Source organism: Pseudorca crassidens, chromosome 17, assembly GCF_039906515.1.
Source record: "Pseudorca crassidens isolate mPseCra1 chromosome 17, mPseCra1.hap1, whole genome shotgun sequence".
Lineage (NCBI taxonomy): Eukaryota > Metazoa > Chordata > Mammalia > Artiodactyla > Delphinidae > Pseudorca > Pseudorca crassidens.
The window spans coordinates 67344783-67371424 of NC_090312.1; the positions used below are offsets into that span (position 1 = coordinate 67344783).

Here is a 26642-nt window from a genome sequence, read left to right on the forward strand (position 1 = left end):
TCCCTGTGCGCCCAAAGAAACTTATTCAAGCCAAGTACAATACAATTAATTTTTAATTCACTTTCTAGTATTTTAAAAATGATCCGTTGTGCCAGAGATTAACAAATCATTTTGTGATATTTTTTCGTTAGCGTCTAAAAACTTTTAAATGAGGTAAAATGTTTTGCTAAATTTTACAGTTATCAAGTCAATGAAATTTTGAGCTCAGTTGCTTGGTCCAAGTGTCCCTCTCAGTTTTGCTTGGTCCAAGTGTCCATCTCAGTTTCTTTTTTTTTTTTTTTTTTTTTTTACATTGGTGAGGGAGCTTTTTGGAAGTAGGATTTCAAGATTTCATACGTATACTTCCACCTATTGGGGAAAGGTCTGAGATTCATAGGGGGAGCCTCTTCGTCAAAACTTGTTGAGAAGTTAAAGTTTAGGGTTCAAGAGCGAGGATGGTGGGGTGTCAGGTGATGGGGCTCCACCCACCCTCCACCAGCCCTAGTCACTTGTTCACACCCCCTCCGGCTCATCCCAGTGATTTCAGAATCAGTTGAGCTATGGACTGACAGGCTCCCTTGCAAAGATGCAAATGCCCTGACAGTGCGGTACCTTTAGCCCTTATCTGTCGTCTGTTAACAAGTTAGTTAACAGTCTGGCCTGGATTCCCAGAAAAGACAGCCCATTTTATAAGGTTTGCTTCTTATCTCAGTGAAATATTAATTCCAGTCACTCACCGATTACATACTATGTAAATGTAAAATTATGATTAGGACCTAGTCCTTTCTGTCACAGCATCTGGTTGGTACAGATTGAAAAAGCAGTTACCTATTGGATGATAGGCACCTTGCTGTGAGTTTAGGTAGCACACAGGAGGAGCTTAATCATAGGCCGGGGCTGGAGGCGAGATTCCGCAAGTGGTAGCAAGCTGGGAACCAAAGGATGGGTGGATGTTTTCCAGAAGAAGGTGGAGGATGGTGCAGAGGACAGTGGCACTCGTGTATTTGGCTGGAAAAGAGGGCGCTAGGTGGCGGTTGTTGAGAGATGAAGTGGAGAAGTAAGCAGGGGGCTCACGGACCTATAGGGAATTCAGGCGTTATCCCGAAGACAGAGGAGACCTGTTGATAGTTTCAGGCAGCAGAATTACATGATCAAGTATTAGAAAGATCACTCTGTTTGCAGGTGGTATAGAGATTGGCAAGTGGAAGGGGGCAGGCAATAAAACTGGAGACAGGTTAAGTAGTAATCGGCTGACCAGTAATCTAGGTAAGAGCCCATGGAGTGAGCTAAGTAGTGGCAGTGGAGGTGGGAAAGAAGTGAATGTATGGGCGAGAGCCTCCCAGGCAGACTCAGTAGGACTTAGTTGATGGTGTGGTGAACCAGAAGAGTCAGTGACTCGGGTTTCTGGCCTGGACAGCTAGAAGGATGCTGGTCCTGTTTATTGAAACAAGGGACCAGGGAGGAAGGTACAGGTTTAAAGAGGAAGATGAGTTTGGATTTTTGTTTGTTTGTTTTGTTTTTTTGCGGTACGCGGGCCTCTCACTGTTGTGGCCTCTCCTGCTGCGGAGCGCAGGCTCAGCGGCCATGGCTCACGGGCCCAGCCGCTCCGTGGCATGTGGGATCTTCCCAGACCGGGGCACGAACCCGTGTCCCCTGCATCGGCAGGCGGACTCTCAACCACTGCGCCACCAGGGGAGCCCGGATTTTTGACTTCTTAAATTTTGAGATGCCCAAAAGACAAAAGGGGCCGTGGGCCTGGAACTCAGAAAGATGTGTACTTTATGTAAAGAGCTCAGACAGTAACCCTGAGGAACAGTGGCATTTAGGAGCCCTGCCACGAAAGAGGAATTCCTGTACATGATACTAGACACAGCTGTTTTTTAAGAGTTACCAATAAAGCAGTTCTCACGTCAAGTGCTTGGGAATCTGTTGCCTTATGACAATGCAATTCAGGTATCAGAACGTCCCTTCTTGAATTTGTGAAATTATACTTTCTAAGATTTGTGCTCAAGGGACATACCCAGCGAGCAAGATAGATCTGTTGGCCTGTTTCTTTCTTGGCAACGCACGGGAACAAAATATCACTATCAGAAATTATTATGCTAAAGAAACATCATTTGGCAAACGTTTATTTAGTGCCAGCTGTGTCCAAACATGGCACTAGGCCCTAGGAATACAGAGATGAATAAGAAACAAAACGTGTTGGTAAGACCAGATAGGCTGGCGGGTTCCTGTGCAGCAGGACAGGAGCTGGGAGCGAGGCAGGGCTGCAGGCTGGAGGGGCCCACCTGGAAGCACGTAACCCAGCCTGGGTGGTTTGTTGCAGACCGCTTCCCGTGCTCTTTGCACAGGCAGCTCCCTCTGCCTGGAATGGCCCTCCCTGCCAGGCCCCTTTCCTTTGCCTAACCCGTTAGTCTCTTGTGACCACTCTCAAGATGCACAGCGGGCCCGGACTAAATTAAGAAAACTTAATAAAATGTCTCTTCAGATATGTAATGTCACCCCTAACAATAGGAATGTAAAGTAACGGAAGAATGTAAAGTACAGAAGAATTTTATAATGGGGAAGGGAAGATAACTGTGCTCTCTTTAAAAAATATTAACCTGTTAAAATACTTAAATTATTTTCATTTAAATCACATTTTTTAATTTAAATTAAGATTTCTGCATAGAGTCTGTAAGATGATTTTTGACGGTAGCAGGAATCTCACTAGCAGCCTTTGGATACAGAAACGCCAAAGGAAGCTGTTTAGCAGGTAGTGAATTTTTTGGCAGTGTTTCCAGATATGGAAGCAGTGTAGACACTCTAAACGGTTCCCCCGTGTATAGCATGCATCAGTGCAAGCGCCCTTCCCCTTTTGCTCTGAGGAGAGCAATTGGGGCACTGCCTTTTAGCCACGTGCAGACAGACATGTCTTGAGTGGTTACCTGGTGCCTGGACCTGTGCTGTGAGCTTGTCATCTGTCATCTCACCTAATCCCCATGGCAACTCTGTGAGTAGGTAGGAAACTGAGGTATAGAAAGGTCACAAAACAAGTAGATGACCTATCAAGGGAGGATCCCAGACAGCATAACCATTGGAGCCCAAGGCTTTAACCTCCACAGGATTTTGAGAATTGGGGTAGGATTTTTTTTTTTCTTTGACCCGTATCCTGTCTCGGTTCCTAAAGGAAGATCTGTCTGGAAGCAGAATTATTTACTCATATACTTCATTTGCCACTGTTTCCTTTAACAGACATTATTCATTCAACAGCCACAAACCTTGTGCAGGAGACAAACATAAACCGATACTGTCCATATAGTATCGTAAATGCTGAGGTAAAGCTGTGAGCGTGCCTAGAGGAAGAGGAACACCAGATGCACGTGGGGCTTACGGGAGTGGGGCTGAGCCTGTGCTGTGGAGGTTAGGCGGCAAGCAGACGGTGGCAAGCATGCTCCAGACCAAAGGAACATCCTGGGAGGCCAGAGTGGAGTGAACGTGCATGGGCTGAGTTCCTGCAAGCAGCGGGACTGGAGGGCAGCACTCCCCAGGCGTGCCCCATCCACCCCGAGGGCAGATCCCGGGCGGCCTGCTGAAAATTTCCTGGTCCTCCACCTGGGGCTGAATTAACTTTTCTTTGGCTGAGGCCCGGAGGTCTGCATTTCGCAAACTTCCCAGGTTACTCTCAGGCGCGCTGAAGTTTGCTACATTGAGGTACGATGGGAAACGAGGTGGTGAAGGTTTGGGAGCTGGGTTTTCCACTGCTGGCCTTGGGGAGTCTTTGAAGGAATTTGATCAGGAAACCATCTGCCTTTGAGATGGATTTAAATGGGGCCAAGACTGGAGGCCTGGTCTGTGGAGATGACAGAGACCCAGTCGAAGGCTGGGGTGGTAGAGAAGCAAGGGATAAAACGAGCAGAAATTGATGGATTGGAAGTGGTGGGTAAGGTAAGGAGCAGAGGCAGATCTAGGACATTGTGTGTCTGATATTCTAATGCCCCTAAATCAGGTTAGCAAAACGTTTCGTTCATTCCCAGAATATGGGTGATTTATTTCTGACATATTGAACAAGTAATCGTTCCAGGTCTCTCTTTCTTACCGATGCAATGGGAGTGAGGAAGTGGGAAAAACTGGACCAGGCAGTCACAGAAAGCCCCGGTCTGGGTCTCTGCCATCCTGTGAATTCACCTCCTTTGCCTGTTTTTGAACCTTGACTTCACGTAGCTCTACCAACGATGCCTCGTACAGAAACTACTCCGTGAGTAAATCACTCAGTGAAACACCACTGACGTTTTACTCTTCCAACTCTAGACTTGTCTGCAATCAGAAGATGGTGGGCTGAAAGGGGAAATGACCTACCGTGTAAACTGTTAGAAGCAGGCTTGTAGCAAGGAACATCGAACCAAAATCAAAACGGTTTTGAATGACCCCTGACAGACCAGTCAGTGTTGATCAAGTCAGAGGCATTGTTAGATGCTCACATACTTAGACCTGCACTAGCCCTGAAGGGGGAGAGGAAGCGTGAGCCTGACCCCGTGCCCCTCTGCCCACGGACACACAAGCTTTGAGCTGGTGGGAGGTAACTTGTACTCATAGAAGTGGTTAAATAATAGCACAGAGTAATACATTCAGTCAACTGTTAGTCCTCTGCCCCCGTTCCATACAAGTTTTGAAGAAGATTAAAATGTCTAAATGGTCAGTCTTATAGGTATTAAAAAGAAATAAATTGTTCATAAAACAGATCCAAAGACTTTTTACTTGGCCACATATCGTAGTAATATTTTGGGTTTTGTTTTTTTTTTTTTTAAATGTTAGTGGATAAACTTGACAGTGAAAGCTCTTTTCAAAATTATGCTATTCTTCTTACTCCTCACTAAATCAGAATAACTTTCCACTCGTTGTTGGAATGATTAAAATATGGTACTAAAGTGAGCAGTCAATAATTCCATAAATGAAAACAAGGGGAAGAAGAGCTTATTGAAAGGTTTGTCCCTTTTTTTTGCTTTGGAGTCTTCAGTAATGCATTAACGGTGCGGCGTTAAAGTTCAGTCACTAAACTTTATTGTTTAAAAGTTTTCTTTAAATTACGGTTGCTATATTTGTAATCGTTACACTTGTTCGGTGCCCAGTAATAAGCCCTTAAAGATAAAGGGAAGTAGAAGGCATAAGCCAACAAAAGAAAGAAAACAAAACAAGTCCCAACCATCCCTCCCATAAATGGTGTCTGCGTGAACATGTATGTATAGCAATACTGGCCCTAAAGAAATGCCCAGGAATGAGAAAAGGGAGGAAAATTAGAGGGCGTGAATAAAGAGGGGTTCTTGGTGTAACGGGCGTGTCTGATGCCAGGTGGAATTGGTCTGGAGTGATTTCGTAAGGAATCTGAGTCTTCGGCAACATTTTAAAGGGAAGCAAAGGCATGATTTGTCACAGAGGCAAACGGAGATTTTGCTAGGTGGGGGGAAGAATAGCATATCTGATGACTCACAGCCTGAAGAGAAAGAAAAACCGCTTAAAGGCAGTGAGTCTCGCCAGTGCTCATTATCTGTGGACAATATTGTCCTTGTGGCTTGCTGGAGTAGATCTTTCTTTTAGTTTCATAGCCTTGTTAATCATCTGATGTTCTGTGTTGATGTTGCCTAATGACTCCCATTGCTAGTAAAACCTGAAAACAAGGCTCTTTCATGGGCAAGCGCTTCCCTCTCACCCTCATCCTACCGCCAGGAACAATGACCCAGAAAGCTGGTAAATCTGGGGAGGGCAGTCGTGGAGCTGCTCTGAAATCCCTGAAAATTAATGCTGTTGGTTTGTAGAAAAGAATAAAACTACTAGGAAAGTAGGAGGCTGGAGACGCTGGACAGACCCCCTGCTGTCAGATTCAGGCTCCGGAGCTCCATCCCCTTTTGAGGAATCTTACAAATGTGTGTACAAAAGTGTACTCAAACCCCTTCTGGATTTTGCGCCACCCACTGGCGTGTGTAATCTAAGCTTCGCAATGTTGTGCCTTGCAGTGGTGTAGAGCACAGCTGAGTCATGTCGGGAGAGGAGGACAATTAGATAAGGGGTGCTGACTAGTAAAGGATCCTAAAAGCACTAATCAGGTGTTACGCAACACACAAGTGGAAGCTGTTTCAGAGTTCTGAGGAAGTGAGTGACATGAGCAAAACAACACGTGAGGAGAATGATTTTAGCTGCCCTGTGCGCAAGGTGGATTTCAAGCAGCAGAAGTTAGGACAGCACCGTCAGGACGTGAATAAGTCAATCCAGGCATAAAGGACTGGATTCTTGAACTATAAAGGGGAACTCATCTCGTGTACAGGTAGTTGTGTACAAGGGAGTTCAGGCTCTGAGGGTCTGAGCATAGGTAGCTAAGAGCACAAGCAGACCGTGAATGATGATGGAGACGCTTTGGGGAGGAGCTTTCAGTTTATGGCCCCTCAAGGAGGAAGAAAAGCAGAGAGATGAGATTCCTGTAAGAATGGTACTTTGAAGCCTTGTGCATTTAAGAGCTTCCAAAGGAAATGAAAACATCAAAGAAAGATATGCATTGTCAATTATAATAAGGAGTTGTTAGGAAAATGAGTAGAGAGGGCTGGGGTAGAGAAATTGATAAAGGAGAGTTAGAGATAGTGGCCTGTATGTGGAAAGAAGCAGGGAATTATTCTATACTAAGGTAAGATAAACTAAGACAAGATGCTGAACAAGGTTTGGTTGTGGTTATAGCTAACATCTCTATTTGCATAATTCCACTGTCTGAAATCAAATTAGCAAATCCGTTTTTTTTACTCTATTAAGAGACAAGCCATCCCCCTATCTAGTTTATTAGCCATACTCTAGTCATAGCTTTCATTAACTCTTCATGCTGCCTAGTGTCTTCAGCTAAGTCCACATAAGAGAATGAAATTAACATCCATGACTTTCTTCGCCTAAGATGCTTAGAAAAGGTACCTTTCATTTTTCCCCTATTTAAAACATGATTTTTGTCAACAGGTTTACTGGGAAAACTACATTTAGTACAAAATACTCAAATGGAAAAATCAGTAGGTTTATACCTTTATAAACCCAATGAAGTAAACCACGGATTCAAAAAAAAATTCTTTTAAACAATGTACTAATGGCTAATTAACATACATGTTTCAGGTATTTTTCCTGATTAAAGTGATAGTCATATTCGGAAGTGTTTCTAAAACTATATTAAAATGTGACCTGCATTACAGAAAAAATGTGTACAAAATGAAGGGAATAAGGACATGACTTGCATGAAGATAACATGCCTTACTAGTTAAAGAGTGTGAAAACTCTGTAGTGGCTGATTGCAGGCCCCAAACCGTATCATCCACTGTGTACCTCTAGAAGGACATTAGTAGACATTTTCCCTACATGGAGTAGGTAGGACAGTGAGTGAGTTAGGAGTCCCAGGAAGAACACTTGGGTTCAGCTTAGGATCAAAACCAATGGGGGTGCTAGGGGTCTATTCTGTGCTTATGATGTTCCGTGATACCATCTACGTCGCTGGCTAAGGGCCTTCTTAGCAGGATCTGACCAACCACCTGAGAAAACACCACTCCTGCTGGAAAACGGGCAGGTGTGGGAGTGCTTGATCAGGTGCAGGGGTCTCTGTCGAGCAGTCTGATTTTTCCATTAAGAAGAAGCTGGGGGCTTCCCTGGTGGCGCAGTGGTTGAGAGTCCGCCTGCTGATGCAGGGGACACAGGTTCGTGCCCCGGTCCGGGAGGATCCCACATGCCACGGAGCGGCTGGGCCCATGAGCCATGGCCGCTGAGCCTGCGCGTCGGAGCCTGTGCTCCTCAACGGGAGAGGCCACAACAGTGAGAGGCCCGCGTACCGCAAAAAAAAAAAAAAAAGAAAAACCTGGTTACTGCTTCTAGTCTGTCAAGGTTTTTCTTGCCTTTAAAACAGGAAAATATGAAAAGAAAAAATATTTTTAACTGCATGATGACTGCTTCTTAAGTGAATCAAAATGTAAAGCTGTTTATATCATTAACTCTTCACATGTAAGTTGCTCTTTCAACACCATGGATTACGTTGAATCATGCTTTATAATTTTTGTCTCTATGAGGACTGTGAATTAGCCAGAGATGTAAAAGTTTAAGCTTTCAAGTCATGGAGATTAAGAAGGGATATCTTTGCAGAAAAAAAAAAAAATGAAGTTTTTAGGCAAATTGGTATATTTACAGGTCCTGCACTAAATAGGTGTAAGGACCTTTAGGAACTGAAGAGAGTCTGTGCTAGAACTGGATTCTCTCATGACATTTTCAGGGTTTTTTCTCCTAGTTTTTCTTTTCCTCCTTTCGCCCATCCATTCCATCTCTGATTAGTATGAAATTCTGCTCACTTAAATTCTAAATAAGCTTTAGAAGTCTGAATTAATAAACACTGAACTCATGAGCTCTAAAGCCATACAGAATTACTGAAAGTTTTTCCTAATAATTCAGCACAAATGAAATGTTTACTTATACTGCACACCTGGAAAGAAAATGATCATCATGAGTAGGTCTTTTTTAGACTTCAGAGGCCTCTTTGATGCTCATTAATATATACTGTATAGCCAATAAGAACAGTTCAGTTTTTCTACCTTGCATGGAACCAAGCACAGGTGTCAGTCAAGATGATGTTGGCGCTCTGAATACTTGGTTTTGATTGATTTGTCGTCTTTAGGTTGGTATTCCTCCTTAGAGATTTAGAATCCACAGTACAAGGCTAAAATCTAATCAGGTTTCTGACAGCTCCTGTATCAGCTCAGTACTACATATATGTATCTTTAAAATCTCTGTACTGAGATTACTGCATAAAAATTGTTCAGTTTAATAGAAATGATCATTCATTACTAAAAGGTCTTTATGGTTCATGAGGCTGATTTCCTAGGGCTCAGCTACATAAACTGATACAGCCAATAGTTGTTGAATACTTCAACGTGGAGTGTTGTGAAAAGACAGCCCTTGCCCTCAGAGAGCTCATATACTAGGGCAGGAGGTTGAGGAGAAAACCAGCAAGTATTACCTGGTGCGATATAGCAAAGGACAGTATGCGTAAGAGCCCAACAGAGGGTCTTTAAACACCCGGGGGAACCACAAGGGACTTCGACGGACAGCTCTTGAGAAGACAAGTTGGCTTTTCCAGGAAGAGAAAGGGGAAGAAGGGCTTTCCAAGCAGAGGGAACCACAAGGGCGAAAGCGTGGAGGCTGAAGAGCTCTCTTTTGTTTCTTCCCTGCAAAAAACCTCTATTGTCATTTATATCCACGTGGTTCCAGGGCACAGAGAGGCCTTCTAAACTGTTAGTGGCTAAGAAGAGACACTGCAGCCCCAGTCTGGATTCAGGTCCTGGAGCTGCCAATGATGTGTCCTAAGCAAGTGGTTCGAGCTGTCCAGGCCTCATGCCACTTCAGCTGCACGTCGGGAATGTGATAGCTCCTCAGGAGATTGTCATGAGGGTTAAACAAGGTAATCAATTGAAGTGGAAAGTGGATGATAACTTTCTCATGGTAGAGTCAACTTTTTTTAATTAATTAATTTATTTTGGCTGCGTCGGGTCTTCGTTGCTGCACGCGGGCTTTCTCTAGTTGCGGCAAGCAGGGGCTACTCTTCGTTGCGGTGCGCGGGCTTCTCATTGCGGTGGCTTCTCGTTGCGGAGCATGGGCTCTAGGCGCGAGGTCTTCAGTAGTTGTGGCACGCGGGCCCAGTAGTTGTGGCACGTGGGCTCAGTAGTTGTGGTGCACAGGCTCAGTAGTTGTGGCACACGGGCTTAGTTGCTCCACGGCATGTGGAATCTTCCCAGACCAGGGCTCGAACCCGCGTCCCCTGCATTGGCAGGTGGATTTTTAACCACTGCACCACCAGGGAAGTGCCTAGAGTCAATTTTGTAATCATTTCCACCCTCTTCCGAATGTATGCTCTGTGTAGAGCAAGGGAGGAAGGTTGGTGCCCTGGGAGAAATCAAAATGAGAACGATAGGGGCCCATCCTCCCGGAAATTTATAACCAAGTGACAGAGAGATGGGCATGTAAGCAACTAGCAAGGCGGCTGGAAATTAAATAAGAGCTACGTGGAGGTTGAGGCAATGTGTGGGAGCATCACCAGGTAGGAGGTTTGTTCCAAGGAAGAGGAGGAATTCTTGGGAAAAGGGAGGTTGGTGTAGAGTCTTTGCCTGCTGTTCACTTTGGCTTACTTGGGCTCGGTGGTGTGCAAATCAGGGCAGGTCCACCCAGGCCCGCTCCCGGCCCTGTTTCATTCCCTGTGGCCGACTTCACCTTGGCTCTTCTCCTGTCTACCTGGACGGCGTTCAGATGCTTCCCTTAGAACTGAAGCTGGAGAGGTGAGTAAGGTAGGCTTCTATGATCGGCCTGAGAGAGGTACAGAAAGAGCCAGTGCTGAGGACTTTCTCTCCAGTGCTAAGAGGTCATCTCACGAGTGAGGCCCTGGGCTCTGGAGCCCGTCCCCAGATTCCCCTTCCAGCCATTCGGCTGCGCCTGGTTCGTTGCTGTTGGTTCCGGTGGCTCCACCAACTTCCACAGTCAGAGAAGCTCCCTCAGATCGGCAGGTTGCCGTCCCCATCCCTCCCCGAGGACAGACCAGAGTGAGGCCTGCATTGTGCCTGGGAAGCCTGATTTGAAAAAGCAGAGAGGCGAGCGCAACCCCTGCCTGCAGTGGGGGACCACCCTTCTGTGCTCTGCAAGAGAGTCCCCGTGTCTCCCAGGGGCTGCCAGCCACTGCTGGGGGGCGGGCGTCTACTGCCACACCCCACCGCCCACTGTCTTCCAACGGTTGGGTCCCAACTATCCTATTTCTGGCAGAAATATGTCGGGGATGGTCGTGTGTGCCCGGCTCTGAACCATAGTTTGAGCTCTGAGAAAATGCCGTCCCCTCTTTTTGGTCAGTCTGGTCCTGGGAAGAGAGGCTCGTGGGTCAACTCTTAATTATCATTGTCGGAAGATGGAGGAAGAGGTGAATGTGATCTGGCTGTGTCGCAGAGAACTTCAGACAGGAGAAAGGGGGAAGCAGTTCACATAAATCTTTGACATGACAGCCTGATTTTTGCCCAGAGAAGTTTAGGGAATTCTTTTGAAATCTTTCTGTAACCTGGTATAGCAGTGAAGAGCCCAGAGCAACTACAAGTTTGGCTTTGTCACTTTTCAGCTGAGTGGCCTCAAGCGAACAATTTCACCTCTCCAGGCCTTAGTTTCCTCATCTGTGAAGTGGGTGTGATGATTAATGATGCCTCCTCATGGGGTTGGAGTGAGTACTCCCATGAGTTGTTATGTATTAAGCGTTTGGAACAGTGTCTGGCACCAGCAAGTGCTGTGCAGGTGTGGGCTCTTATCATGGGGCGCAGAGAGAGGTTTTTGGTAAAGTTGTTCTCTTGCTGCCTCGTCGGGCATATCCAACGAGGATATGATGCCTTTTGAGGCACTATCCAGGGTTTTGAAGAAGTTCAAGTATTATAGACGCGTTCAGTTACTGGGTGAGTAGGAGTGCGTTGGCAGTCATAGGTCTCTGAGAAGGAGGGCTGTGGAGATTCTCACTCAATTCTAGAATAGGACGAATGATTTTCTCCTAATACATCACACACAAATGTGAAGAAAGACCCCAGCCTGTTGTGTACAGGGCCAGGCCTCTGGGTGAGGTGCCTGAAGGCTGCCCCAGGGTATGTGCAAACTGTGGCCATAAAGACAGATTTTTGTGATGCAGGTTTCTGTTTTGAGACCAGCCCGATTCACCATTGTGTTTTGTCTGCCATGGAAGTTTAAACAGCCTTAAGCGAAACACCTGTGTCTTTGTCCTGGTCTCAGAGCCTTGCTAATAAACAGGATTTGATGGGACTTCTCTTTTCAACACAGTGGCCCACCTACTTCCCTGCATTTCTGTATTCCCACCTCATATTGCTTCAATCCACTTGTTTAGAAGAAACAGCCAGACTTGAAAGTATGAGAAAATGACATTAAAGTTGGATAGAAAATTCTCCTGTACTACTTCTCCATTTAATCAAAGAAAAGAGTGTGCAATGTCTATTGTAAGATTATTAAAACGTCTTCACTACATTCTCTAAGCGTGTCTGCTTAGGCTTTAGGGAAACAACTGAAACCACGCTTCTCTCCATATGAAGTTGGGTAAATTTGCCATTTGCAAAATGACATCAGAAGAATAAAGTAAAAAATAGGGAGAAGTTAGTACAGACCCACATGCCACTCGTATTGTGAAAATTCGTGGAAGACCCAGACCCCCCCCTCTTTCCCCCCCTCTTTATCTCAGTGAATACTGTTGGTGCTTCTGTGAGGGAGCGCTGCTAGGAGTTTGCAAGTGAGCCCGAGATAATGCTGGATCTCCAGCTGCTTAGAGCCTCGTGGTGGAACGTGACAGGTCACCGTGATCCAAGGTGAAGAGTAAGTGCCCGGATAGAATCAGGTTTTCAGAATCTTCAGTTCTGGGTAAAGTTTAAAAGAGCAAAGTGATTCATCCTTTTTGAGCATCAGGAAAGGCTTTATGGGGAGAGGGTTAGAGTTTGGTCTTCAACTACTAGAAGGATTTGGGCAGCAGAAATGGCTGGTGGCGGGGGGGAATGTGTTCTAAGCAGAGCAAAGAGCATGAGAAAAGGGCACAAAAGCAGGTGTGAGGGCAACAGTAGCCCAATGGGGAACATCTTGTAATGTACCTGATTCCTGGTGTGCTACTGAAGGTTTGTGATTACTGTGCACTTTTCAATGAAATACCTTTGGGGTTATCACCTCTTTTAAAAATCAAAGCTTTAATTACCATTATAAATCTGCTAGACCATCTTATTCTTGCTAAGCAACTGTGTGTTAGCATCTTGCTTTAAAGAGGACCGTGCTCTAGCTAGTGGCATACTTGTGATAGATACACACGCCCATTGCCATGACTCCAGTTATGTTAGGCCCTGGTGGTCATTTATCATTTTAAACCTGGAAAGACATGACAGTCGGATCTAACTAAACAAATACACCATCTTCTCTAATAAGGTTTCTATAGAAAATCTACTTCCTCCTTATTGAAGGTAGCTGGGTTTAATGGATCCTGTGGTTTTAGAATAGATGGATTTCTTTGGGTTGGTTGGTTGGTGTCTTTCACAGTTTACACAGCAGCCTCCTTTCCGGTGTCTCATAACACTCCCTTCACTGAGTGAGTCTGTGTTTGCCAAGCAGCAAACTCTTAGGTAACATTTTCACTCCGTGCACAAAAGAAGTGCATAGTTTGAAAGTCATTTTTTAAGGCCAGGTCAGCTCTGCACAGCTGAAATATTTACTAGGTCTTATCGGAAATGTGGGGGGAAAAGATTGTTCAAATAACCGAAGGAGTGTCTCGTTTCCTGACCTGTTTATTTAGTGTTAACTAAGAATGAAGCACACATTCATCTCTGTTGAGAAATCGTCCACGGGCTTAACTTTCTTTTTGTCTTGCCTTCCTCATAAAGCATTTCCTTGAGCGCTCACATGTTCCTTTAACTATCTCTGGCCTTCTAGCTCTTGCTTTTCCTTGCCTTCTGTTCACATCTGCCTTCTCCTGTTTCCCACTTTTCCTGCTTCTCCACTCAAAGTCAGCATCCACCGTCCTTCTGGATTGGCCCATTTTTACCGCAAGGTCATGTGTAGATCCAGTTCATTTGATAGATGCTGACCAAGAGCCTACTCCGTGCTGACCTTACGTATGGTCAAGAAACGGGTTTTCAGAGGCGGCCCTTGCCCTCTGGGCAAGCCAGACAAGTAAACAGCCGATTAGCGGGCAGAAGTGCTGGTGCAGCTGAAATTCTGCCAGGGAGGGTGGCAGGAGGCTTAGCGGACCCACGGAGGAGGGGGGACGATGAAACCTGTCCCTGCGGAAGTGCCTCCCCTCCCCCCCCATGCCCCCCGGGCCTGCCTTCTTTAGCTCCCTCCATCTTCCTCTCTCCGCCCTTGGCATTGGGTGCAGACCTCTGTTTCAGTACTTAACAGGCTATAGGTACGTACTTGTTTCTTTAAAAATGTCCAGCCAGTTCTTCTTGATAATTGCATAGCTCAGAGTGCACAGCAGATCGAACACATCCAATAAACTGGGACTTCTCTGGACTTGGTTTTTTCATCTGTAAAGTGAGAATGGTGACTTAGAATTCTGACCAAGTTTTTTCTGGCTTAAAGAAAAAAGTTCAGTGATTATTAGTCACAACAAGTCCACATTTGTATTGAGAACTGTTTAGGCATTCTGTCTTTATTTTGTGATTACACAGACATGGTTTAAAAGTGAATTTCTTGGGAATTCCCTGGCAGTCCAGTGCTTAGGACTCGGAGCCTTCACTGCCACGGGCCCAGGTTCAATCCCTGGTCAGGGAACTATGATCCCATAAGCCGTGGGGCATGGCCAAAAAAAAAAGTGAATTTCTGTAGTAGGAATAATTTACGAGAATAAAAAGGAGAGAAAATATGGTTTCTATTTGGAGTGGGGGTTTCAAATGTTTTTTTTTTTTTTAAATAAATTTATTTATTTATTTTTGGCTGCGTTGGGTCTTCGTTGCTGTGCACAGGTTTTCTCTAGTTGCGGCGAGCGGGGGCTACTCTTCGTTGCAGTGCACGGGCTTCTCATTGTGGTGGCTTCTCTTGTTGTGGAGCACAGGCTCTAGGCACGCGGGCTTCAGTAGTTGTGGCACATGGGCTCAGTAGTTTTGGCTCGCGGGCTCTAGAGCTCAGTCTCAGTAGCTGTGGAGCACGGGCTTAGTTGCTCTGTGGCATGTGGGATCCTCCCGGACCAGGGCTCGAACCCGTGTCCCCTGCGTTGGCAGGCGGATTCTTAACCACTGCGTCACCAGGGAAGTCCCTCGAATGGTTTTGAATGCAAAGGTTTGTTACCAGTGCCAAAGCACTAGACTTGGATGAACTGTATAGAGGCAAGTTTCACTTCACTAGATGGAATTTTACTCTTCTTCAAAAGTCTCTGCTAAGTCTTAAAAAAGGAGAAACTGGACTAATTGTTAAAGTGAATATGTGTACTAATGCAATTTAGTGACCTTTTCAAAAATGATTTTGAAGTGATTTCAGGGATTCTAAGATAAGGATTTGGGTTTTTTCTAAATTTAGAAGTCAATGATTTTTAAAGATTCTGACTCTTAGTTTAGGTCTTCAGGACTCATCACGATTAGTAGATAACTTGCTTCTTTAACTCAGAGCATTTCTTGTTAGATCATTTCTTCTGTATGCAAGAGCACCAAAACGTAACTGAGTTTTCTCCACCCTCAGGGCATGTGTCAGCATTTGGAAATTGTAAATTCAGAATGGTTCCCTGTCAGCCCAGGGTTCTACCTCTAATTGTCATTACAAGTGGTATTTGAGTCTTAAAGCCTGCCTTGATTGTTTTTTCCATTTTATTTTCATTTTAAAGCTTTCCTGGGAAGTAATTTTTCTTTTCTAGGCTTAATTCAGTTTAGCTAATATTTATCACTATATGAGCAGGCCCTAGGAGGCTCATTAGGAAGACCAGATATACACACAGTATAATTGACCATCCATGTAAGAAAAACTGTGCCAAGTAAAGTTTTTTTGTTTTTCGTTTTTTTTAGATTGATTCATTTATTTATTTTTGCCTGTTTTGGGTCTTTGCAGGTTTTCTCTATTTGCGGCGAGCGGGGGCTACTCTTCGTTGTGGTGCGCGGGCTTCTCATTGCGGTGGCTTCTCTTGCTGCAGAGCACGGGCTCTAGGTGCGCGGGCTTCAGTAGTTGCAGCACGTGAGCTCAGTAGTTGTGGCACACGGGCTTAGTTGCTCCGCAGCATGTGGAATCTTCCTGGACCATGGCTCGAACCCGTGTCCCCTGCATTGGCAGGCAGATTCTTAACCACTGCACCACCAGGGAAGCCCCGCAAGTAGAGTTTTTAAAGCCAGACATTTTATCCCTACTGTCATGAGATTCCAGTGTAATAGAAAAAATAGGACCAATAAGTAAGCATATATCTGGCCAACTACATGAGTTTTAGAGAGTTACAAACATAATTGAAGTAACCACAGGCGGGTTAGGGAGACAAAGGTTTCATTTAAGAAGCAAAAGGCAAACAGTATTTAGAGGAAGAGGGGAATGCATTGGAAAGACCTGGATGTGCTCAAGACGAGAGTCGAAAGAAACCAGACTTCACGGTGACTGAGGGAGTTTCGTCAAAGGGACCCACTGACAGTGGGTGTGAAGCGTTGCCTGTCAGACTTGTTAACAGGATGGATTTTAAGTAGATCGGGCTCTCGTGGTATGCTTATCGTTTGTGGTTTACAATTTTTTAAATTTTTCTTTATTTTGTGAATGCGTGATACACGCTCATGGTTCAAACTTCTAAAGTTACAAAGTGGAATAGGCTGAGTAGTAAATCTCTCTCCCGAAAGACAACCAGTGTTATTAGGACTTCATAAAATTTTTCTGATATTCGTACATCCAGATACACACTTTATTCCCTTTGACGCAGATGGTTACATACCCCAAGTCCATAACTGCTCTCCAAAGCCTTTTGGGTGCAGATTCATTTTAGAATTCAGTTTATTGGATTTTAGAAAAGCAATATGGTGCATATAGCATAAATTACGTAACACCCCCCCAGGGGGTCTGAGCAGCGCTGAATAATAAAAGAAATGAATTCTCCAGGGAAACTGAATATTCATACCAGGTGGGATAAATAAGAACCGTAAATAGCCGTAAGAACCATAAATGCAACTCATGTCAGGTGCATTCAGGTGTTACTGTCAAATAAGTTTTGGCACTAAACTTACAAAAAGAAAATTACGGTTTTTAAAGGTTTTTAGGTCTTGGAATTGTATATATAGGATTATAACTAGAATCCACACTATTTTGTACTCTGTGCTTTTTTAAATTAACAGCACGTATTGGAATTCATTCCTTATCAATACATAAAGAGCTTCCTCATTCTCTAAGTAATTAAAACTGCTCATATGCTAGATTTCTTGCAGAAGATAATTTAAATACATATAGTGGTTTATGTACATACACATATATGTGTACATAGACATACAAGATTCATATATATTGGTGCAGTTAAGAGCACAATAAGGTCTAGGTCAAATTATTGACTTCTAATATTAGGCTGTTTACAACACTATGCTTCTTTTTAAAAATAATATAGTCAGAAATAGTAATAATACTAGTTTATGAAAAAAGGCAGTTTAGCCAAATAGAGTAATCATATTACAACACTACAAAAAATAAGCAGTTTAGCCAATAGAGTATTAATGTATAACATTATAATTTGTTCAGTGTTGGGGTAAAGGGGGTGGAAAGCCTTAAGAATTAGAGTTTAATTTTCGGTGTTGCTTATGGGAATTCTTTGCCCGGTAGACGTGTTCAGGCTTATTTGTGATACCGTTACCTGCTGGGAAAGGCAAGAGGCTGTCTAAGTAATGGAGACACTTTTTGTAATTGGTGTGTCAGCACCAGTGACCAAGAGGAGAAAGACTGGTAATAGCATGTGCACTTGTCACTGTGCACCAGTGTTTGGGCACAGAAGCCTGACTAAATAAGGCAATGCCCAAGTGAGCCTTATCAGCGTTTGACCGGGATGCAGGCTAGCAGCTGATACACGTGCCCAGCCGTTCCCTGCAGCTCTGGCAATTGTGCATTGATCACAGACATCAGCAGCTCCTACCTACCACGCTCAGAGTTCTTGTACCTGCGTTTTACTTCCTATAAAGATGAGTATGAAACGTTAAGTCCCTAGAGAGGAGAAAAGAGAGAGTTCAGTGTACCGTTCCAAAAATGTGTCACGCATGTAAGCATACTTATTTTTAGTGATGTGTCAGTGGAGAGTTTGTTTAGGAGTTCATTCACCATTCCTGGCTCCTGACGGCTTTTCCCCACCACCACCCCCAGCGCCTCCCCACCCGGCCTGAGGTTAAGAGACAGGCGGACTCTCCAAGGCTGGGGTCCCAGGGAAGGAGAGGTGTGGTCACGGCCACGGCTGGATTCAGTGCGTGCAGGGGGAGGGCAGGGAAGGGAACTTTCAATCACATCCAGTTGTGAGCCCACCCCTCTCTTCACTTCCTGGCTCTCTGCGCATTGCGGTGTTTATACTCTGCCAGTCTGTGTATTTATAAAAAGAAAACGGAGCGTTTTTTATAGGCATCGGTCCAAGGGTTCAGTTCTCATGCCAACAATTGCCATTTTCAGTTTACGTTAGTATCCCAGCCTGCAGACTGGGTCCAGGCCAGGCTTGGTTGTACAGGGGTGGGGTTGGGGTGGGGGCGGTGACCGAGTGCACGTGAGCGCGGGGAACGTTCCCAGAACTGAGGACGGAGTATTAGACCACCACGAAATAGAGCTACGAGATTACAACGACCCTGTGGAAGCAAAGCTCTGAGCTGGGTTCATAACTTGGGTCCACCCTCTGACTGTCTCCTTCTCTGTCTTCCCTCTTGCCTCTCCTACCTTCCCCTCCTCCCACCCCTCCCTGTCCCCCCCCTCACCTTTGCTGAACCCCTTAGTGTAGAAGGTTGAAGTAGTCCCATTCCTCAGGTCCTGGCCTTCTGTATGCAAGGCCCCCCTCGTCCCCTTTGTCTGTTTACCCAGGCCTGTCCCCTTCCACTCTAGAAGCACTCAGTAATAGATGTTTATTATGTGTCATTGATTCTGTATAAAGGGAAGAGTGTCATTTTCTATATTTTTGTAGTTTATATGAATGGCACCAAGTCACACAGCTCCTTTTCTTTATAATTATTAATAGATTAATAACATTCCTGTATAAATTTTTTAGTTTTGTTTATATTTTTTGCCCCTCAAGACAGCGTGTTAAGATTTATCCTTGTGGCCATATGGACACCTGGGCTGTGGGTTCTCAGCTGCACGGTATTCCAAAGTGTGCATGTACCGCGGTTCACTGACCATTCGCTTAGTGGTGGACTCTTAGGTTGCCTCAAACGCCCCATATCACTAGCAGTGCTATAATCGACACTGCGTTCAACTATCTTTTTAAAAAACCAAGATACAGTTCAGTAATGTGTCTCCAGTAAAATATTGTGCTACCTGTTTAAATTCACATGTATCCATTCTGAAGGTTTTCATTTAAAATCTTTTGCTACAGTTTAGAGTACTGCTGGTACCCACCACAGCATGAATATTCTTGGCATCTCTGGCCTAATGACACAGAAAAAATTAAAACTTCCTGATAGAGAGTGGAATGCCTTGCGTGGCCGGGCAGACAGCCTCTGGGTCTTCTGTTTTAGACTAAAATATTCACACATCCTCCCTAATAATAGTTTGGGTCTTTGACAGGCAAAACTTGGAGGAAGATTCCAGCCTAGTAAGAAGGACCGGTCTTATCCACGCTGTAATATAAGGTCCTGCAATGTGGGAAGAACACGTGCTTTGGAACCAGGCAAAGTCTTGACTCCGCCTTGGGCGAGTTAGTTAACTTCTCTCAGCCCTGGTTTCTTCATCAGTAGAAATAGGATTCATTGTGGAGCTCTCCCAGAGGGACATCAAAAGGATTAAATGAGCTAACGTGTGAGATGGATCTTGTGTTAACACCTGACGCATAGTGAGCCTTCCGTAAGGGGTAATTGTGGAACTTCGGGAAAGTGTCCTCACCTCCGCTCGGGTTAGACAGCTTCACAGGCGTGTTTCGGAGGGTTTCTAAGAGCTAGCTTGGTCATCTCTGTGTCGCCTCTCCCCGTCTTCCAGTCCGTCACGAGGTCAAAGATGGCTATTGCCGGGCACCCCTGGGAAGGCTGAGGCTGGCAGTGGCAGCATCAGGGGTTATAAGAAAAGGACAGGGCTTCCCTGGTGGCACAGTGGTTGAGAGTCCGCCTGCCGATGCAGGGGACGCGGGTTCGTGCCCCGGTCCGGGAAGATCCCACATGCCGCGGAGCGGCTGGGCCCGTGAGCCATGGCCGCTGAGCCTGCGCGTCCGGAGCCTGTGCTCCGCAACGGGAGAGGCCACAACAGTGAGAGGCCCCGTACCACAAAAAAAAAAAAGAAAAGGACAGGGTGTAGGAGCGCGAAATCCAACAGTGTTTAGGAAGACTTCCCATGGCCTAAGAGCATCGAAGTAGGAATATGAGGGGATAATTGTGGGCTGAGTTAGGTCAGAGTTGGGGTAGGTCCTACTAACCACGCAGGACACATAGGAGTGGATCTGGTGTGGGGAGCCGGGCCTAGACACTTGCATTCCGGTAATCAGAAGAACACTGAGCACCTTCTACAAAGTCTCATAAAAACAGAATGTTCGTCCGTGAACACTTGCTTCCAAAGAAGAATGGGGCTATGTCAGCGTGTTGGGTACTAAGGCTGGGTCTGTTCGCCTGAAATAATTGGATAAACACATCTGTCCACTTAGTATTTTCGGCTCTCTTGACCAGATTGGCTCACTGAAGGATCAGTAGGGGTTCTGCTCCTACTATATTAAGGCAAGCCTTACACGCCCAAGTGACCACTGGTAACATTCTGATCCTGGGAGGACAATGGGAAGGAGAGTTGGTTTAGGGATGCTGTTTAATTTCCCGTTTTAGTTTTGTCTGTAGCTCGCAGAATTGACAAGAATCTTTATCTGAATGATCAACTTACTGAAAGTTCATTTTATCAGGATTATGTGTGACTTAAATACAAAAACCAGTATAATAAGCAAACAGTTATCACACACTGGCATTTCCCCCCCCCCCCACACACAACATTTTAATTATTTTCTCGAGGAAAGAAGACGGGCTTTTTCATTAAACATACCTGGGTTCAGTTCTGATTCTGCTGTTTTCTGTCTACTTTGAATAGACCACCACCTATCGGAGCACGATTCCTTGTACATAATAGAATAGTAACCGTGAAGGATTGTAGGGAGAGTCCAGCACAATCATTTTGTTCATAAAGTGTTTCCTAAAGTTCCTGGAATATGGATGTTTAGTGGTTGCAGGGCAGTACTGTACGTTTATTATCATTATTTGTGTGTTGTGTGTATGCATCAACCCACACAATATGGTAGTCTATAAATATTAAAATTTTAATTTTCTTGTTTCTCTCGGGGACTTGAGGTAGTTTGTCAGCGTAAAGCATAACTCTGGAATATTTGCTGCTTCGTCGCCCTTTGCTGTGTTGAACCCACAGCAGTCAGGGCACCGCCATCTCTCTCTTCCTCTCCTCGCTTTCCCTGTCCGCCCGCCTTTCTCTGGGCTGTTGCTTCCCTCCCTCTCCTTCCTCCCATCCATTTCATCACTAGTAAGAAAAGTGAATGCAGTAATAGTATAATTAACTAAAAAAAAAATATTTAGGCAGCATCTAACATTCTGCTTTGCTGAAGAGTAGCCCAGTTCTTGGCAATCGCATTTAAAAGAGCCGTCCCGGCCCACAATGCGTCCTGAGTCCCAGGACGATGGCACGTCCCCCAAGTTTCTGCAGCTAATGGCCGGTGGAGTGATACCTTCTGCCCAGCTCATTAGGAATATTAGTACTTTGCTTCCTGTATGGTGCTGTTCTCATGCCTCCTGCCATGCTGTCACCATGGGTGCTGGCCCTGGGGAGGCTGGGGTCATATAACGCAGACATCTCTGTTGTGGACCTGAGAGAGAGTGTGTGTGTGTGTGTGTGTGCGCGTGTGTGCGTGTGCGCGTGCGTGCATGTGAGTGTGATGTCAGCTTAACTGCTCTAGGCCTGAGCTGCCCGGTCTGCACAAATTAGTTAGAACTGAATGATCTCTGAGGTCTTTCTTAGTTTCCAGATTTTGCAACGTATGTTGATATCACGATTAATAATTCCAGGTTTAGTTAGAAGATTACAGGATGTTTGAAGACTGTGGCTAGCATTAGAGGTTCACTTACAAAAATAATCAGCCATGAATCCTTGAGGACGTTTAGGCTTTATGATCATAGGTATAAACATCTGTTGCTAGGGTTTCGGATCTGCGTTGTTGTCAAAGACATACAACTTCATTTCTCACTGTCCACATGATTGCTGTATGCAGGCCATTGTTTAGGGCACATTATCATAGGAAAGTTTTAGTTAGAAGGTACATTCGCCAGTCTTATTTAATCTGATACCTCTAACTTTATTTACCAAAGAAAAATAATTTAGTAGGAAGACTATTATCACTCTAAAAAAAAATTTAAAAACCAATAAAGAGAGGCCTAGATTTTACTTATATATAATAAGCAAATTTCCCTAGAAATAAACGTGTAGCTACCACAGTTATTGAATATTCAAGTTGAAAGGAACTTTAGAACTCTTACTTTCCCCGGGGTCTTCAGGCTGTAGCTTCAGACCTTGGAGTTCTCAGGTTTTATGGAAGGGCTGTCCGTAGGAAGCAGGGGGAAGCCGAGGAGGTGGAAATGGGCCGTTGCAAACCAGATCATAGGCACACTTATCTGATTTCATATGGGTGGGGAAAATATGTAACATTTTGTTATGAGAATGAATTAGAATTCTCATTCTAACCCCTTCGTTTTATTGATGAGGAAGCTAAAATATCACAGGGAGGTGAGAGGCCTCTGGTCATAAGTAGCAAGGAATCAGCATAGAACCCGGATCTCAGGGCTTGGGCCCGTCAGCCATGCTTTCAGAGGACCGAACACGTTTAGCTGCTTCTAAGGACGTGAAAACCACTAGCGTCTTCGGGGTCATCTCTTCTCCTTCTCAGTTTACCTCTCGTTCATCTCCAGACCTTAAGCCTAGTGTCAGGTAAAAACTATTGTTGACGCAATTTTAGAACAGCTCTCACAGAAACCGGATCCACACTGAAAAAGTTGGACAAGGCAGATCTAAGGCACAGAGCGCAGGCCATGCCAGCTCTTTGTTCCTCAAGGAAATGTAGACCTTTGTGACCCTAGACAAGGAACATCACCTGGCCAGCCAGGTTACCGGGTCAGGAGTAGAGATGTCACATTCTCCACGTTCACCCGCTGGTGTTTCTAGAGTGGAAAGAGTGGCCTTATGGGCTTCGGTAGCTTCTAACTGGTGGTAATGCTGTGTGTGTGTGTCTGTGTGAGTCTTCAAGTTTTCATATCTCATAGTCCCACAGCACACGCGTTGACAACCAATTCTGTGCCTCCAGGACTTTTAAGTATACTAGCTGCGCAGGTCTGCACCGCTTGCAAATGCTGGGACCAGGACACAGATACAGGTCTTCTGACTGGAACCCCCCAGCACCCCTGCTTCCCCTGGGTAGCTACACTCACTGTCGTCCCTCTCGAAGGTCAGGGGTGCAGTAACTTGGCACAGTATGATACCTAATGCTTGGTTTGGTCGTGGTTTTCTGGCTGCATTTCATGAAGGTACAGAAATGTCGTATATATTGCTTCCTGTTGTGGAGAAAACAGGAACTTGTATTCCTTAAAGAAACCCTGAAAAAATCTTTATAAAAAGCGGCAACACTGGTTAGCTGTGCTGGGTTAGTACCAGAGTGAGTAAGGAACAAGGGAAGAGGGAGACTTTCCTAGCTGTGCTGGGTTAGTACCAGAGTGAGTAAGGAACAAGGGAAGAGGGAGACTTTCCTTGCTGTTTTTTATATTTTATTGAACCATTTGAAGATGTTGCTTATTTAGAAACCTAATATCTGTTTAAGTTATTCAGTTAACTAAATGGATAGATAGTGTCTATAATGATGTTGAGTATTCTATGCCCAGCTGTATCTGTATCATCTGTTTTTAGGGCTTTACATGTATCATCTGTAATCCTCATAATAGCTCTGCAAGGTTGGTTCTACCACGATTCCCAATTAACATATGAAGAAACAAAGGTGTCACAAGGCTAGGTCACTTGCCCTGAGTTACAGGCCGGCGAGTGCTAAGAGCTAATTCACATCCACGCAGTCTGATTCTAAACCTCATGCTTGTAACCACTATAGGAAGGGATTAGACAAACAGCAAGAAACTCAACTTTGAGTGCGTTCCAGTATGATGTAAGAGATATTTTTAGTTTGGCACTTTCGAAGTCTGTGAATCCTAAATAATGTGTCTACATTTATAGAGCAAGTCCAGGGAGACCGTGCAGTTTCCATTATGCTAATCTAATCCAAGGATTACTTTTATGCTGTAGTTGTAACAATATGCCGTGGATTGAGGTATCGGGCTTTCAAGGCCAACAAAAGTCAAAAATGCTGTGACACCTAAGGACACATCAAGGGCAGTAGTAGGGAAGGAACAGTCAGAGCCTCCAGATGAAGGGAGACAACAGAGACCAGGATGGATGGCATGGTGGCCTCAGGGTGGCCCAGCAGGCAGAGGGCTTCATATGCCACCACCACGAGGGTTTGGGGTGTGTCACCCACTGAAACCCCAGTGAAAGACAGCAACACCTCAGCGTCTTACCAAGGTCTGAGGGAGATGTTGATAGGAAAAAAAATCCCTTATCTTGGAGCAAAATCACAGAGAAAGCTAGTGCAGCTCATAAGCAACTTGTTGCTTGACAGTGTTGATTATACTTTTGTTTAAACCGAGAATTGTTTATCGCTAAAAGATTATTATATACAACGATCAACTCATGCAAAAGAGAAATGTATATGTTAATTTAGTCATATCTGGAAGAGAATGTTCATCTTTTAGTAATTCAGATGATGAGAAAAACCAGGTGTTCATGGAGAGAATGAAAAGACCACCATACGGAAAGTCTACAGCCTGGCTAGGATTGGGACGAGGGGTGTGTGCACAGTTCTTGCCTTCAGTTCAGATTAGCTCCCACCATTCACCAGCTGGTAACCCAGGGTAGGTTGCAGGACCTATTGCACATAAAGTTTTTAGAACAGATAATGCAAGTTGAACCTGGCGTATAAAAAAATCACTCAGTAAATGTCAACAGTAATTATCATCATCATCAGTACTTGCTGGCTTAATGCAATAAATATATCCCAGATATTTGGATTTTCCCAGTGGTGACACTCTGTGGATTACAAGTCATTGAATTGACTAAGAGGAACCTGCACCTCTCCTTTGTTGTCCTGTCATATTGTGTAATGACCAAAGGCAGGGGCTGACCTCCAGGCCACAGAGGGCAGAGTTCACAGGTCACCACCCTGCTCACACCTTCCCAGCCTCAGTTTTTTAGCCTGTTGTTCACGCTGTGTGAAGCATGCCCACTGCCGGTATAAACTTCTGGGACCTGTCCCATTTATTCACCCGTCCTTGTCCTCCGAAACCCAGACGTTGGCCTGTGCCCCTTTATTTTCAGCTCCTACCACCTGTGGTTTTATTTGTCTGCTTAATGGTCGTTCCTCTCCCAGGTTCCTTAAGAAATGTGATAGAATTTCCTTTAACTTCCCCTCTACTCTGTCGTTCCTAGAAATAATGTACTGGTATTGTAATCTTGGAGTATGTGTGATCTATATGTGTGTCTTTTAGTTGGTAATTATCACAGAGAAGCACATAATATAATAAAAGTTGAACTAATAATTAGGAAGTTATTAAAAATAGGTCTTCAAAAGTGCTAATAATCATGTAAACTAATTTTTTAAGGCCAGAATTGGTCTCTCCTACCTTGATCCTGACCTAAGAAGATGTCTTATCAAGACCTTTCCTTCCCTCTGTTCTCAGGGCAGGGGATGCTGGTTATGGGAGGAAAGTCCTAATGACTGTTGGAGCAGCGACCTTAAAGGATTCGAGGGTCCTTTAGGGACATTATACTCCCGTTCTCTGTTGTGATGTAGCCAAAATTATACTCCCGTTGGCAGCGTTTCCATAGCAGGTCCTTGATCCAGTCTCATAACTGCATGATTTATTCTAAATAGTTGTGTGTAGTTGTGGTGGAAGAGTCCCTCACATTTTTTTTCATTGTCATGTTGCCTTTAAGAATGAGCTTGGACAATATTTTAGGAAAAGAAAAAAACACTAAGAAGACCTTAGTTTATTTTATTACCTGAAAGAATACCAGGGAGCCTGGGGGAATGCCTTTGGGAAAGAAAATGGCATTCTATCTGTCGAAATTGGGAATTAGCTCTCCTAAAGCTTAGAGCAGTAAGGGTAATATGGGATTTATTTTGAGTTGTGTTTCCATGATATTCAGAGCACAATGATAGTAACACTTGTGTGCCTTCTAGTAAAAACAGGCGTCTCTGTTTTGATCCATTTTCTTCATCTCTGTTTTGCTACTATGTAGATAAATTTGAAAGCTTGTAGCCCTGACTACGTGTAACCAAATAGTCTACTAGGGCCCCTCCTTTGTTAGGGACATTTAAAAATGGTTTTGTATTAATTCATAAGTCTATGTGGGTGAATGCTTTTTTAACATGACATTTCTCAGACGGTTTCTTGCTCACTCCAGAAAACAGAAGTCTGTTATTTACCACCTGCTTGGGTAGTCAAGTTTATTCAGCAAAAAATCAAGCAGAATCCTGGCTGACCGCAGGTGAAGTCTAATGGCCCAAGTAGTCAAAGAAAATATCACAAAAGTAAACAGGCAGAAATCCTGGTTTCTGTACTTCAGCTCCCTGGATCGGCTAGATGAAGAGGATCTTATAATTAGTCTGGATTTTAACTCCACTGCCAGCAAAAGGAGTATGTCCGTACAGCATTGGTACGTTAAGGTCTCAAGGCAAAAGTCTTGGACTTGTAAAATATTCCCTTGAAAGTTAACTGTCTTCAGATTCTTCATAATAGATTTTGGCTTTCGGCTAGCTTTGAACTCTGAAAGTTTACAAGACTTCAGGTGCAGTTCTCTAGAAAACCGTATTTTACATTTTATTTAACTTTTAATGATTTTAAGGGGATATTTCCGGCCTATTCGTCTTCTCT

General features: G+C 44.5%; 1 protein-coding gene across 3 annotated transcripts in view; it reads left to right on the top strand.

Annotated features, from left to right (window-relative positions):
- The window catches only part of JPH1 (junctophilin 1), an 84119-nt gene that overhangs the window by 14545 nt on the left and 42932 nt on the right, over window positions 1-26642 (top strand). The window lies entirely within an intron of this gene.